Source organism: Carettochelys insculpta, chromosome 2, assembly GCF_033958435.1.
Source record: "Carettochelys insculpta isolate YL-2023 chromosome 2, ASM3395843v1, whole genome shotgun sequence".
In the NCBI taxonomy this organism is placed as follows: Eukaryota; Metazoa; Chordata; order Testudines; family Carettochelyidae; genus Carettochelys; species Carettochelys insculpta.
In genome coordinates, this window is record NC_134138.1 from 91,220,158 (window position 1) to 91,234,501 (window position 14,344).

Genomic DNA, 14,344 nt, shown 5'->3' on the forward strand with positions numbered 1-14,344 from the left:
CCTCGCAAGAGGTATAAAGACTGCGTGAGGGCCAGCATTGCTCATGCTGGTTTAAAACCAGATCAGCTAGAGCAGCATGCAAAAGACCAAACAGGCTGGCGTGCTCTCGTACGACATGCATATGACAACTTTGAAGAGCAGCAACATGTATGCCTCATTGGTGCTCGAGAGAGGAAGAAAGCAACAGCAGCAGCTGCACCAACAGAGCCAGGACAATTCCCTGGCCCCCACTGTGAACACCCATGCCATTAAAAGCTTGGTCTCCTCAGCCACATGCGAGTCCACAACCGATGATCCTGTGCAAACTCAAGATGTCATCATCGGACACGACGGACTACCTACAGAATATCTATCTAGGCACTTCGTGGTCCTCATTGCTTTTGGATCTCACTGAGTGTCCATTTTTATAGGATTGCAATGAAAAGCATCCGCTGATGTTTTTGGGGTCCAACCATCTTAGAGCTTGGTCCAGTAGGTCACAGGTTTAAGAATCTTAATTTTCACCTCTTTGCCTTAATTTTAATTTGGTTTGATGGCGGATTCTAACTGATTTGTTTGCATAGCACTAGTTTTTTTCGGCTATTATTTGCTAGCTTTTGATATGCCACTGGATCTCTCGCTATGGAATATGTAAAGTATCTCATCAGTCACTCTAGTAATGTCTCTGTTTGAACTTTGACTTCAAACTCTTATGTCCTTAAATGCAGATTTTATCCCAGATGCTCAGTGTCTGAGTTCTGCTACTGCATTTTGTGCTGTAAGTGGCTTTGTTTTACTGTGCATGATTTCAGAAAGAGATTCAAAATATGAGAGGAAGGTAAAATTGCCTCTAGTGGGTTTGAAGGCACTGTTTGTCCTATATTAGAACTAGAAAGCTGACAAGATCACATCCTCAGGGTTTTGTACAATCAAAATGACTGTCTGATCAATGTTACCACACAGGTAATTTTCAAAACAAAAAGCAGTCAAGTAGCACTTTAAAGTCTAGCAAAATAGTTTATTAGGTGAGCTTTGCTAGTCTTTAAAGTGCTACTTGACTGCTTTCTGTTTTGAGAGTGTATAGACTAGCACGGCTTACTCTCTGTTACTAGGTAATTTTCAGTAATACCGTACGGATATGCTTGTATATGTCGAAGTGCCCTTTCAAACAATGAAAATGGAAGAGAGGGGACTTTCCAGTTTTCCGTGTAGATGCAGTCATTTGCATGGGGCAAAAATCACTTTCTTCCTGTAAAAAGATAGCAAAAGTCAGGGTATTTTCAGATTGATCTAGAGGCTGTTTTTACAAACACAAAATGGGTCAGCGTTCCCTTTAATCTTTTCCATCCATGTGCAGATTTTTCCCATCCACAGGCAGAATAAATACTTCTGTGTGCACCAAGATGAGGGGAACGTGCAGTAAAAACAAAACCTGCTTCTGGGCACTTAGTTAATCAGCTGGGCAGCATTTGGCTCTCTCCTGAGCATGTGCCCAAGTGCTCAGCTTCCAGGGAACATTGCTATAAATGAGTATATAATTTTTAATTCCACTACTTTCAGGGGAAAATATAAAGCCAAGACATCCTCCTACCCAGTGGTCAAAAAGGGAATAACTTTGAGTGGGTTAGGGTTTACTTCTCTGCTCTTCTCCGGCTACTTAAAAACAACTCTTAGAAAAGCACTAGGAGATCCAGAATACAGTCACTGAGGATTCTCAGCAGGGATTGTACGGGGTCGTCTTTCTACGTACAAAGATAATCTCAGTTTGTCAGCCCTCCATTTCTCCCTGCTCCTGAAACAGTGAGAAGAAACAGTTCCTGGAAGCTTAGGGTTGCTTTCACTTGAGTCTCAGTTTGTTTTTGATCACCAAAATCCATAGAGTCTGCTGGCACCAACACTGTTGTCTCTCCTCTTGCTTGAAGAAACCTCAGACAGGAAACCATGCAGACTCCTCCTCCCTCTGTTGAAGTCACAGAGGTAGCGAATGAACCAACCAGCTACAGGTTGAACCTTTCTAGTCCAGCACTCTCTGGACCTGACTGGTGTCAACTGAGAGAATTTGCCAGACCACTGGAGGTCAGTGGTGTCTAACAGCATTATCAATTCTTCCACTGCTTACTGGGCTCTTAGAAGGCATGTAGGGGTAAATTACAGCTAAATAACAGAACAGAACACTGAGAGCCAGGACTGGGGGCTGTAAACAAATTTTATGGGACTAAGGGAGACTTGGCCGTGGCCATGGGGAGTGGATATCCAGCTAAATAAAATCATGCTGGATGATAGATGTCGCCTGACGATGGATGTTGCAGGATGAGAGAGGTTCAACCTGTACTCGGTTTAAATATAGATGCTGCAAAATGCTTCCAAGGAAATCAGTTTTTCTGCTTCTGGGGCTCAGCTTCTCCCAACTCATACAGGTCACATGGCCTTTGGTAAAACAGCTGACTTCCCTACTTGCCCTCAGTGGAGTCTGAATCCAGCAGCCAGGAACCTTATAAGCACACCCAAAATGACCAGATGGATATGGAATGCTAGATGTGCATTTGCCTAGCAAGAATGACAGAGATACAGACCTCATTCCTCTTTCTCTCCATAGATCTTAGAGAAATCTCTCTACCAGGCATGTGGATGACTCATACCTTTCTGGGCATTATGACTCTAGGGCTGTAGCTATTTGCTCAGTATATGTAAAGAGGCCATTTTGCACCTGAACGCAGCTGTGTATTCAGGCTCTTACTTCTGCTTTGTTTCCCCTTCCTTAATCCTGAGTCAACGATATGGTCTCCAAATATGGCATGAGATTTGCATGTATAGTCTGGATTTCTGCATCTTCTTGATTGTGTTCCTCCTTCCAATCACCTCTAGAAAGAGGGTAGGTGCTGTAAAAGAGTTGATTCTTCTTTCCCATTGCATTGTATAGTCTTTGGAATCAGTTAATAGAACAACCTTCATTATAGTCAGTACTCATAAGGGTGGGACCAATGAATTGCAGAGCTAAAAGCATGATTCTTTACTGCTTGAGCTACAAGGCCAAGATCTTAGAGGCTCACATCTGCTGTACCTGAGGCACAGAGGGGACCCATAATGCACAGTGATCATTGCTTTACATACTTCTGAGCAGAGCAAATTCAACAGAAGCATGTGAGGCGTACAGACGTTTCAGTCCTGAAAAAGCCCCCGGTTATATGACAACCACCATCTTGGCCAACCCACCAGAGATGGAATAGGTGACCTTCGTAATCAAATACACAAGTGTCTAGAACTAGAAATCCTGAGCTGGCTGAAAGTTTTCCATTTCATCAGACTGAAGCTGTCCATGGGACACTGATTAAACCGAGATTTTTTGGGGGAATACAAACCATTTTGTTAAGGTCTGATCTTATTGGCACAAATTGTTTTGACTATTTGCTTTGAAATTACTTATTTAAAAAATACTACATTCAAAATTAATCTCAAATTTATGGAAATGGAATGTTTTGATAAACTCACAATGAACTTTTTCCGTAAAAAGCTGTCTCACAGGAAATACTGAAGTTTTCTGATTTTGTTGAGGTCTGGAGCAAATAATTAGTGCCAGAATTTCCTGGAGAATAGAAATTCCTGGATTCGATCTGTTCTCAGCTAGAAGGTCTAAACCAGAACTGTACAAGATCTTCCCCCACAGTGGGGGACATAATACAGTTAGTAGTGGGTTGCATCAGAACATGGCTCTTTGCCCCCTGTCTATTTAGAAGGAATGGGTTGGCTGCAATGACGTTCTTCTCGTTGATGTAGGTTTCCATCACAGCTCTGCAGAGTGAAGCCACTTACCTAGGGAAACAATTTGCTCCACTTTAAGAGATTGTGCACAAGAAGGAAAAAAATAAGCCATTGATTTGTATGTCATAAATCAAACTGCTCGCCAGTTATTTGGAGGCTATACTTTCCCTTTGTACTCCAAATCTAGCATCCTGAATGGTTCTATATTTGGCACAGTGATGAGGCATAAGAATACCTTGCTATAAAGAGGGCACTAAATGGTGGAAAAAGGAAAGGGTGTAATTCAGCTAATACCTGTCTGTTGAAGATATGTAGTTCAATTTTTCCACAGCAGCTGCATAGTCTGGTCTACCATGATCAGCATTTCTAAAAATAAAAAGATGGGATGATGAAAATGACAGTAAGAAGCATGGTCCAAAATGTGTATAACAATTAATTCTTGGATCTGCGCTTAAGAAAAAAGGAATTGAGGACACTTTACCAAATTAGGGCATGGTCCCACAATCCTTCCACAGGAGTAACTCCTCATTGAACTAACCCATGAGTTGTGTCTGAGTAAGGCCTGAAAGAAAAGGGCCTATGTCTTCTTCCACTTACTCTTTGTTTGACTTGGTCTCCTGAATCCACACCTCCTGTGTCCTGGTCTGCTTGTTATGTCCTTGCTGCAATATTTTCAAGCCGCCAGTCAACTCTGCTTGCTGCCTTTTTGTCAGTTCTGTGACAATGTGATAAACATCTCAGAATCCACAAAAGGCAATGACTGCACAACACGCAAAAAAAAAGAGACAGGAGGAATGAAAGGGAAGGAACTGCAGACTGAGTTAGATAGCAAAGGCGAGATTTCCAGGAATAAAATGACTTTGTCCATTTAAAACTGAGAGCCTTACAGTGCCATTGATTATTTTTTTAAAGAAATCAGAAATATTCTTTCGATGGAGAGAGCAATAAGAGTCCAAATACTCCACCTGCACATTCTGGACAGTCCAGTGTGTATTGCTCCTAGCTAAAGTCTTAATTTGCAAACAGAGAAGAAGCCTTCACTAACTTGCAAAACTGAAAATAGACGAAAGCTGAATTTTTAAATGCTGTGACCCTAATATCACCCCAGTGCCAGAGGGCAAGGGACTTGCTAGTAAATAACAAGGCATCTCAGCTGGCTTGATCAGTTCATTGCACCTGGCACACTGTTGTTGTGATCTTCATTTAGAAGGCATCTTGTAATATATCAAAGGAAATTTAGTAACTCACGAGACCAACATTCTTGTGCTATGTCTGCACAGAACAAGATAGGTATGATGGAAATGCAATTTAAAAGGTGTTTAAACCAGGCATGTTAGGAAACATGGATTAAATAGGTTTTTCTTCGAGGGCTATGAATTTTCCCTGTCCACTTTGGAGACACATGAGCAGAAAACAAAGCAATCATCTTCCATGGGGGGGTGGGGTGCATAGCTGGGAAAGAGCCTTCATTTGCATTGAAAATTACAGCAAGAAATACTGCCTGGGAGCCCATCTGGAGGACACACTGGTCAAGATCAATTTGCTCCAACCGTAGGTGACAGGAGATGGACCCCTCCCCCCCAGGTGTCTTTTGACTCTTAACAACAGGATGGGTACGCTTAGAGAAGTATGTGGGAGTGGAAATGAACTTGGGGTTATCCTTTCCCTGAGGAGACAAATGAACTACTTTAGCCAGGACCCAAGAAAGAGACAAAGAGTGGCCAGCCAAGCTGGAAGAGTGATGCTGAGAAAACTCTTCTGAGCAAATGAATAATGTAAGTCTAGCCTTTTAGTTGTAGAAGCAAATTTTCACTTTTCTTTGTAGCCATTTCTATACTTTTTCCTTCTACTTGCAATCACTCAAATCTAGGTTCCATTGTTAAACCTGGTTCACTTTTTCAAAGCCATCTCTGCAGGGTACATCAAACAAATGGGTAAAATCCTCAGCTAATCCAGCAAGCTGGCTGTGTGCTTTGTCTCCTTGGAGACAACAAACTATCTTCTGGAGGCCTTGTGGAGGCCCGTGTGAGATCACTGTGCTGTGAACATACTGCTGGTGTCAGGGCTCAGCATAACACAAACACCAGCGTTACTGGCTATGTGGTGATCACCCAGGTTTTAACCCCAAATGCAACTTGAATGACAATTTCCTGAGTTTTTTGAATCACATCCTAAACTCTGCATTCTGTAAGGTGTATTATGATTTGGTCTGATGTAACTCACCTGTCAAAACCTGGTATCATAGTAAGAGTAGCTTAGATCGGGGGTGAGCAAACTTTTTATGTCGTATCCTGCTTTTCATCCCTGTAATTAATAGCCCCCTCCCCACCCGAACCTGTCGAGTGTAATCCAAATTAATGGAAATTTCAGTTATGTTCATATTTAAAAAACCCTTTCAGCCCATGTAAGAAAATAAGTCTGTAGAATGTAAAAATTTGATTATTATGCATATAAATGTGAATACACATAGATAAAAAGAGTAACAGATTTCAACATTTTTAATGAGATGGATGAGCCTGAGACCCAGCAGCTGATCCTGCTGCTCCCGCCGAATGAAATTTCACATCTCCCTCCTCCCTCCCCCAAAGCACATCCCTGGGCTTAGACCATGGAAACTGCTGACTATAAGACATACTTCTGTGGCCTTTACAATGTTTGTTTACAGGTGCCTTGTATAAGCCAGAAAGAATATTAAGGGACTGCATAATAAATTCATCAAAGTATTCACAAGAAACTAAATTAGCACAATTGACAGTTTGGGGTTCAAACGTGGGTGATCACCACATAGCCAGTAACTCTGGTGTTTGTGTTGTGCTGAGCCCTGACACTAGCAGCACGTTCACAGCACAGTGATCTCACACAGGCCTCCAGAAGTTTGCTCCCCTCCAGTGCCTCCTCTGGTCTAGAATTGGTCTTTCTCTGTCTGTGCACTCCTGCCTATAGTATATGAGTCAAACCACATTTTGAACACGCCTACCCTCCACTGTGTATTCTTGTACAAGCTGGAGGCCTCTCATCATATATCCCATACGCCCTCTGCAGACAACCTACAGAATGAGGATTTCATGTTGACATGTAAGTCTTATGACCCTTTGCCCCATAAAAAACTGTAGGCTGGGTCTACACGGCACAGCTTTCCTGGAAGTCCCATGCTAATGAGCAGCCTCAAAATTGCAAATAGCTGCTCATTAGCATGGTCCTGCAGTTCATTAGTATAGGTGCATGAGAACTCAGTCTCGGCAGAGAGGGGTGCCGGCAGGAAAGAGGCCGTGTGGACATGCCCCTGCAGGCAAAAAGACCCTCTGTTGCCAGAGCTTTATACCTGAATGTTAGCAAGCTATGGGACCGTGCTAATGAGCAGTAATTTGCAATTTCAAGGCTGCTCATTAGCATGGACCTGCTGAGAAGGCTACACCATGTAGACCCGGCCATAGAGAGGTGTATCCACAGAGGTGGAACATAAGGAGCCTTTCCTGGTCTTCAAGCTATAAAGAGCAGCATAAGGACATTTAATTCTCAGTGAGGACAAGGCACAGTGGCCAGGTCCACCTCCTAAAAAGTAAAAGGGAGAAGCGGAGGAGCTGGCTATCTTAGAGGAAGATGAAGAAAACAAAGTTCCCAAAACACAAATCACAAGGACTTGTTGATTGTCCAGGAAAGATTCTGCCAGGACAAGTATATGAGAGCTTATGTTGGTCATTCCAGGTCTCCAGATTGACTTGGCCCCACCACTTGGCAATTATTGTTGGCCACACCCTAAAGCATCACTCCACATGAAGCTACTCTTAGAATAGGTCTTACAGAAAATGTTTGAATAGCACCCAAATATGGGTTCTCCTCTTCAAACATCCACTGCCTGGAGATATTTTCAGCAGGTGCCATACCATTCCCTATACAACAGGATATGTTTTGCAGTCATAAAACAGGAGCACTGTGTTCTTTAGGGCCTCATCCATGATGGCAGACAGCCATCCAGAAATGGTGCTCAGGGATAAAGAGAAAAGGCTAGTAGGTGTTTGATCCCCTGCTCCAACAATTCTTTCAAACCAATAGGGCCAGGAAAATTGTCCAGAACAGTATGGAGGTAGTTCCAGAGCTTCTGGATATGTACTCATATTTTATCATGTTTAAATTTAAGTAATTTGGTGCTATGCAGATATAGCTCTTGAAATTAAATGTTGCTTGTAATGGCACAAGCATATGCATGTGAATTCTCTCAACCAAAACTGTTATATCAGTGTAATTTTTTAATTATACTGGTGAAGTATTTTGTGTCTAGACCCGCTAGGGTAACCAAATACCAAGTGTGAAAAAAATCAGGACACTTTTTGGGGTGTGTGTGCATGGGTGAATAGGAGGAGAAAGCCCCTTGTATCAGCATAGCAGTGAATAAGATGAAGTGATGTATTATGACTGCATGCATACCCCTACCCCCATTTTAGGAAGACAGAGGGTACAAAAGGACTTTTGATTGAACAAATAAATATTCTGTAGATTTAGAACTTTTCTCAGCATTGTGACTGCAGTCATCCTGGCTTCTTCTTGCTTGTCTGTCAGAGCCTAAGTTTTTAAAGTCCCTTCTTGAGGAAAGGGACGCGGTGAGGGATGTGTGTTATCAGTCTGGCCCTGGGCCAGAAGTCAAATGGTTACAGTGCTAGGATTTTCATTAGCCTGACCTATTGTAATGTTTCAGCAAAGTTAAAAGAAAAATAAAGTGCTTTGAAAGTGTTGAGCTATGACAAAAGGATCTGCTGCATCCTAAAGTGTTCTCCTCTCCCCCATTTTTAATCCCGAGGACCTGACATTTTTATGGTAACATTTTAAGGTGTATTATTTTATGTAAGTCCAGACACTGCTAAGTTCTGCACACCAGAGATGAGAAGGCACAGATAAAAATTTGAGACCTTGTCTAAAGTTTTGCTGGGCGTCATGGATGTTTATTGCCTGCAAAGTCAGAAGGCTTAGGTGCCCAGTGCTAGACACTCTTTTTGGATCCTTGTTTGCCTGGAGTATCTAGCACAGTGATACTTTTTTCTTTCTATTGGACATGACTGCACACTGGTCACAAAGAGTAACCAGGAAAGGGCAGGTAGTCATGCCTGCACAATTAATATTAATATTTACTCTGGCTCTTAGGCCTGACTGTCCAGTGGAAAGAGGGCACTGTTATAGACTGTTACCCTAAGGCTGGGTTATGTTATGGGGCTAGCTAGCGGGAGACATCACCCTCCTTTGCCCACGTGAGTGCCTGCACAGGGTTGAGTGACCCTTGGGAGGTGGGCGTGCTCAACTTGCAACAGCAGCAAAACTTAACTTTGAGTTTTCTTTCAGTTTCCAAGAGTTGATGTGTTTACAGGAAAGACCAAAAAGTCTGTAGTGACGGGAGATATGTATTTGTATGCCTGATAAAGAACAGATTTTAACAGGGGCAACTTGGCCAACCATTTTCCTTCACTTGAGATATTGCAACTGATGCTGCTTTAATATGAAAATAGAATTTGATACAAAACTTGCATTAATGCAAAAGTGAGATTTTTATTTTTATACAAACCGATCAGAGTAATAAAGTCAGAAAATTTAAATTGTAATATCACAGTAACTGCAATTCAGCCCGCTTGTGTATTTAATATTTTTATATTACATATTTGATGTTAACTTTGGTGACATATTCCCACAAAGAATCTAATTCACTCTTATTTTAGCCTTTTTCTTTTAAGGTCTGGCTCAATTGATTTCAGCACAGTTAACTCAATTGTATTTTTAGTTCCAAAATATAAGCCCGTCATGGCTGATGTGGGAAACTGAACTTTGTATTTCCAGACTACATTGTCTTAAATACAATGTTGCATTAATGCACGTTTTTGTATGTCGTTTTTCCTGGAAAGGAGAGGGGAGGAAAGTGCTGATGCATTTATCTGACTCTGCAATCCCTATTGCATATTCCAATTTCAGTGCCTGATTTGCTGCATCCTTGGACCTTGTGTAGTTACGGAAAAATTGCATATAAATGGCAGCTTCTTTGATTCAGAAGCATTTTACTTTTGTTGTACACAGGTGCATACAAATAGACTGCATGAACAGCTGTGGAGAATGAGGAGCTGAAGAAATTAAGTGGAAATATAAATCATGCTCTACTTGAAAATGACTTTTTAGACCAGTCTTTCCAATGTGCCTCTAAAGGCAGGCTTCAAAATGTTGCACATGGACCTATTTGCCCCTTTTGCATTAGCTGGCACAAGTCATGCAGTTAGACAATTACTTACCCAAGTTGCCCACCTGAACATATGTATTCATGGGTATTTGTGTGCATCAAGTTATTTCTGAAAACCTGTTCCATTTTTATTTAAAATATATTCAAAGACATGTAGCCATGGTGTAGCTTTGGAACCCAAGATACTGAAAAAGGGATCCGGTTTTTGTTTGTTTGCTTTGTTTGTTCTTTGATACATGGAAAAGCAGACCACCAGGAACAGTCCATGTCAATGGAGTTACAAACGCCAAATTGCAATTGGAACCCCTTATTCAAATGCGTACTACATGTATACTACAAATCACACTGGAATGAAGAACATACCCAGATAAACAATGGGGATAGTATTTTTATAAAGCTACATGCAGCAGAAAATTAAAACAAAAAGCAGTCAAGTAGCACTTTAAAGACTAGCAAAATTAGGTGAGCTTTCGTGGGACAGACCCACTTCTTCAGACCATAGCCAGACCAGAACAGACTCAATATTTGAGGCACAGAGAACCAAAAACAGTAAGCAAGGAAGACAAATCAGAAAAAGATAATCAAGGTGAGCAAATCAGAGAGTGGAGGGTTGGGGGGGAAGGTCAAGAATTAGATTGAGCCAAGTATGCAGACGAGCCCTTATAGTGACTCAGAAAGTTCCCATCACGATTTAAACCATGTGTTAATGTGCCGAATTTGAATATAAAAGCCAGCTCAGATGTTTCTCTTTCCAAAATGGAGTGATAATTCCTTTTCTGTAACACACATACCTTTAGGTCATTGACAGAATGCCCCATTCCATTAAAATGATGACTAACTGGTTGGTGGATCTGGAGTGTTTTGATGTCTGTTTTGTGCCCATTGACCCTTTGTCTAAGGGAGTTAGAAGTCTGTCCAATATACAAAGCACCTGGGCATTGTTGGCACATGATGGCATATATGATGTTAGTAGAGGAGCATGAGAAAGTGCCCGTGATTCTGTGAGTAACCTGGTTAGGTCCAGTGATGGTATTTCCAGAAAAGATATGTGGACAAAGCTGGCAGTGGGCTTTGTTGCAGGGAAAGGTTCCAGGACTGATATTCCTCAAACCCTATGCCATCAATGCTCCCAGCTCTATCCGAGATACCACTGACTTCCTGAGGAAATTACAAAACATCCGAAAAGTTCCTGCTAATGCCATCCTTGCCACAATGGATGTAGAGGCTCTGTACACTAAGATTCCACATAAAGACGGATTACAAGCAATCAGGCATACCATCCCTGATGCCACCACAGCCAATCTGGTGTCTGACCTCTGTAACTTTGTTCTCACACACAATCATTTCCGTTTTGGGGACAATTTATACCTTCAGATTAGTGGAACTGCTATGGGCACCCGCATGGCCCCACAATAGGCTAATATATTTATGGCTGACCTGGAACAATGATTCCTCAGCTCTCGTCCCCTATTACCACTCCTCTACTTAAGATACATTGATGACATCTTTATGATTTGGATCCATGGTACAGAGGCTCTAGAGGAATTCCACAGAGACTTTAACAATCTACACCCCACCATCAACTTATGCCTCGATTACAACATGCAAGAGATACATCTCCTGGACACTACAGTACTAATCAAGGATGGCCTGATCAGTACCACACTGTACCGAAAACCTACTGATCGCTATACTTATCTACACCCTTCTAGTTTCCATCCTGCACACGTGACTAGATCCATTGTTTACAGTCAAGCTGTTAGGTAAAATCGCATTTGCTCTGATCCAACTGACAGAGACCAAAAACTACAAGAACTTTACCAAATATTCATAAACCTGTATTATCCACCAAGATAAGTAAAAAAACAAATCAACAGGGCCAGACGAATACCCAGAGACCAGCTACTCCAAGATCGGCCCAAAAAAGCCAAGAACAGAACACCACTGGTCGTCACCTACAGCCCCCAACTCAGACCACTGCAACGAATTATTAAAGACCTACAACCTATCCTTAATCATGATGCCACACTCCAGAAGGCCCAGGGTGACATGCCTGTTCTCTCCTACAGACAACCTCCCAACTTCATGAGGATCCTCACTAACAGCCACAGTCTATACCCCAGGAATACCAGTCCTGGAACCTTTCCCTGAAACAAAGCCCGCTGCCAGCTTTGTCCACATATCTTCTCCAGAAATACCATCACTGGACCTAACCAGGTTACTCACAGAATCACGGGCACTTTCTCATGCTCCTCTACTAACATCATATATGCCATCATGTGCCAACAATGCCCAGATGCTTTGTACATTGGACAGACTTCTAACTCCCTTAGACAAAGGGTCAATGGGCACAAAACAGACATCAAAACGCTCCAGATCCACAAACCAGTTAGTCAACATTTTAATGGAATGGGGCATTCTGTCAATGACCTAAAGGTATGTGTGTTACAGAAAAGGAATTATCGCTCCGTTTTGGAAAGAGAAACATCTGAGCTGGCTTTTATATTCAAATTCGGCACATTAACACATGGTTTAAATCGTGATGGGAACTTTCTGAGTCACTATAGGGGCTTGTCTGCATACTTGGCTCAGTCTAATTCTTGACCTTCCCCCCCACCCCTCCACTCTCTGATTTCCTCACCTTGATTATCTTTTTCTGATTTGTCCTCCTTGCTTACTGTTTTTGGTTCTCTGTGCCTTGAATATTGAGTCTGTTCTGGTCTGGCTGTGGTCTGAAGAAGTGGGTCTGTCCCACAAAAGCTCACCTAATAAACCATTTTGCTAGTCTTTAAAGTGCTACTTGACTGCTTTTTGTTTTGATAGTGTATAGACTAGCACGGCTTCCTCTCTGTTACAGAAAATTAAAGTTTTATTTTTTAACAAGGCTGCAGTTGTAATCTGGGAATGCTATGCTGCTGATCTGGAATAGCTGAGGCTGACAGCAAATTTCAGCCTCCTTTTTGTTCCCCTCCTTATTTTTTAAAGGTCAAATTTAAATACCTAACCACTCCACCTGAGGTCAGAGCTCCCATAGAGCTAGCACATCATGAATACATTATAATACAAATGCAAGCAGTTCTGTCGCACCTTTAAGGCTAACAAATTTATTTATTAGGTCCAATGACCTTTCACGGGTAAGACCCACTTCTTCAGATTTTCACTCTATATCTGAAAATCTGAAGTGGGTTTTACCAATGAATGCTCATTGGACCTGATAAAAAATTATTAGTCTTGAAGGTACTACAGGTCTGCTTGCTTTTTTGTGAAGCTGCAGACTAACAGGGCTATCCCTCTGGGACATAACAGTACAGAATGTGACATAAAGATTTTACAGCAACGGGTGGGAGGGACACTGAAGAAAAGGGGAAGTGACTTGTACAAGATCAAACAGATCAGTGGTGGAGCCAGGAATTAGAAACCAAGTCGCCTTATTCCTATCCGCTAGGCCCCGCTACCCCTAAAACAATGAGAACAAAGTATTTTTAAAAGGGCACTCTGTTGTTTCTTTCCCGGCTATCAGAATGATCAGCTGACCTACCTACCCCACCTTTTAAAGGCAAAATGTTATTTAAAATCCCCTGGCCCTAGCTAAATTGTTTTCAGAACACTCTGTCCTACAGGTTTTATTGGGTAATTCTCTCTTTGTGGGAAGCCATATGGTAGACCTGAGTGCTTTACTAGCAGCTGCACTGCTGATGTCATGGGATATGTACTAGCAAGAGGAAGAGCTATTGGCCTGTTATTATAGCAATTTTCTGTAATTAGAGTGCCTCCAACTCCTCAGCCATAACTGGAGCACCAGTGCTTTGATTCCGTGTGTTCCAAAGGATTTTATGGAAACTCATCTGATAGGGAAACCATATTCTATGTACATTTCAAAACCAGAGAGGACAATTCTGTAACACAATATAACTATTTGTAGGAGTAGCTAGGTGGCTGGTGCTGAACCTGTAATAGCTTACCAGGGGTTTGAAGAAGCCTCGTTCCTGATAGGTAAAAGAATCCACCAAAATGGAATGACTGGGTGGATAGCTGTAGTCCCAGTAAAAGGGCCACCCCCATTAAGACATCGTATATGTAATAGGAAAAGATTAAAGTTGAACTAATATTGTGCTGAACAGACTAGAACAAATTTTGTTGTGTTTACTCTTTCGTGAGCTGTATTCTCTAAATCTTTACTCAGGCAATTCTTTATTAAAAGATTGTTGTGTGGACTTTCACACCCAGTAAAAAGTATCAGTTATCACTAGGCAAACACATCCCTACTGAATAGAATATACAGTCACGGGGTCCTGATTAACCAGCTGTCATTGCCATTGAGCTATAACTATTCCTTTGTAGGTATTTCACTGAGGAGGCTATCTGGATATTATGGCCTATTAAGTAAAAGATAAT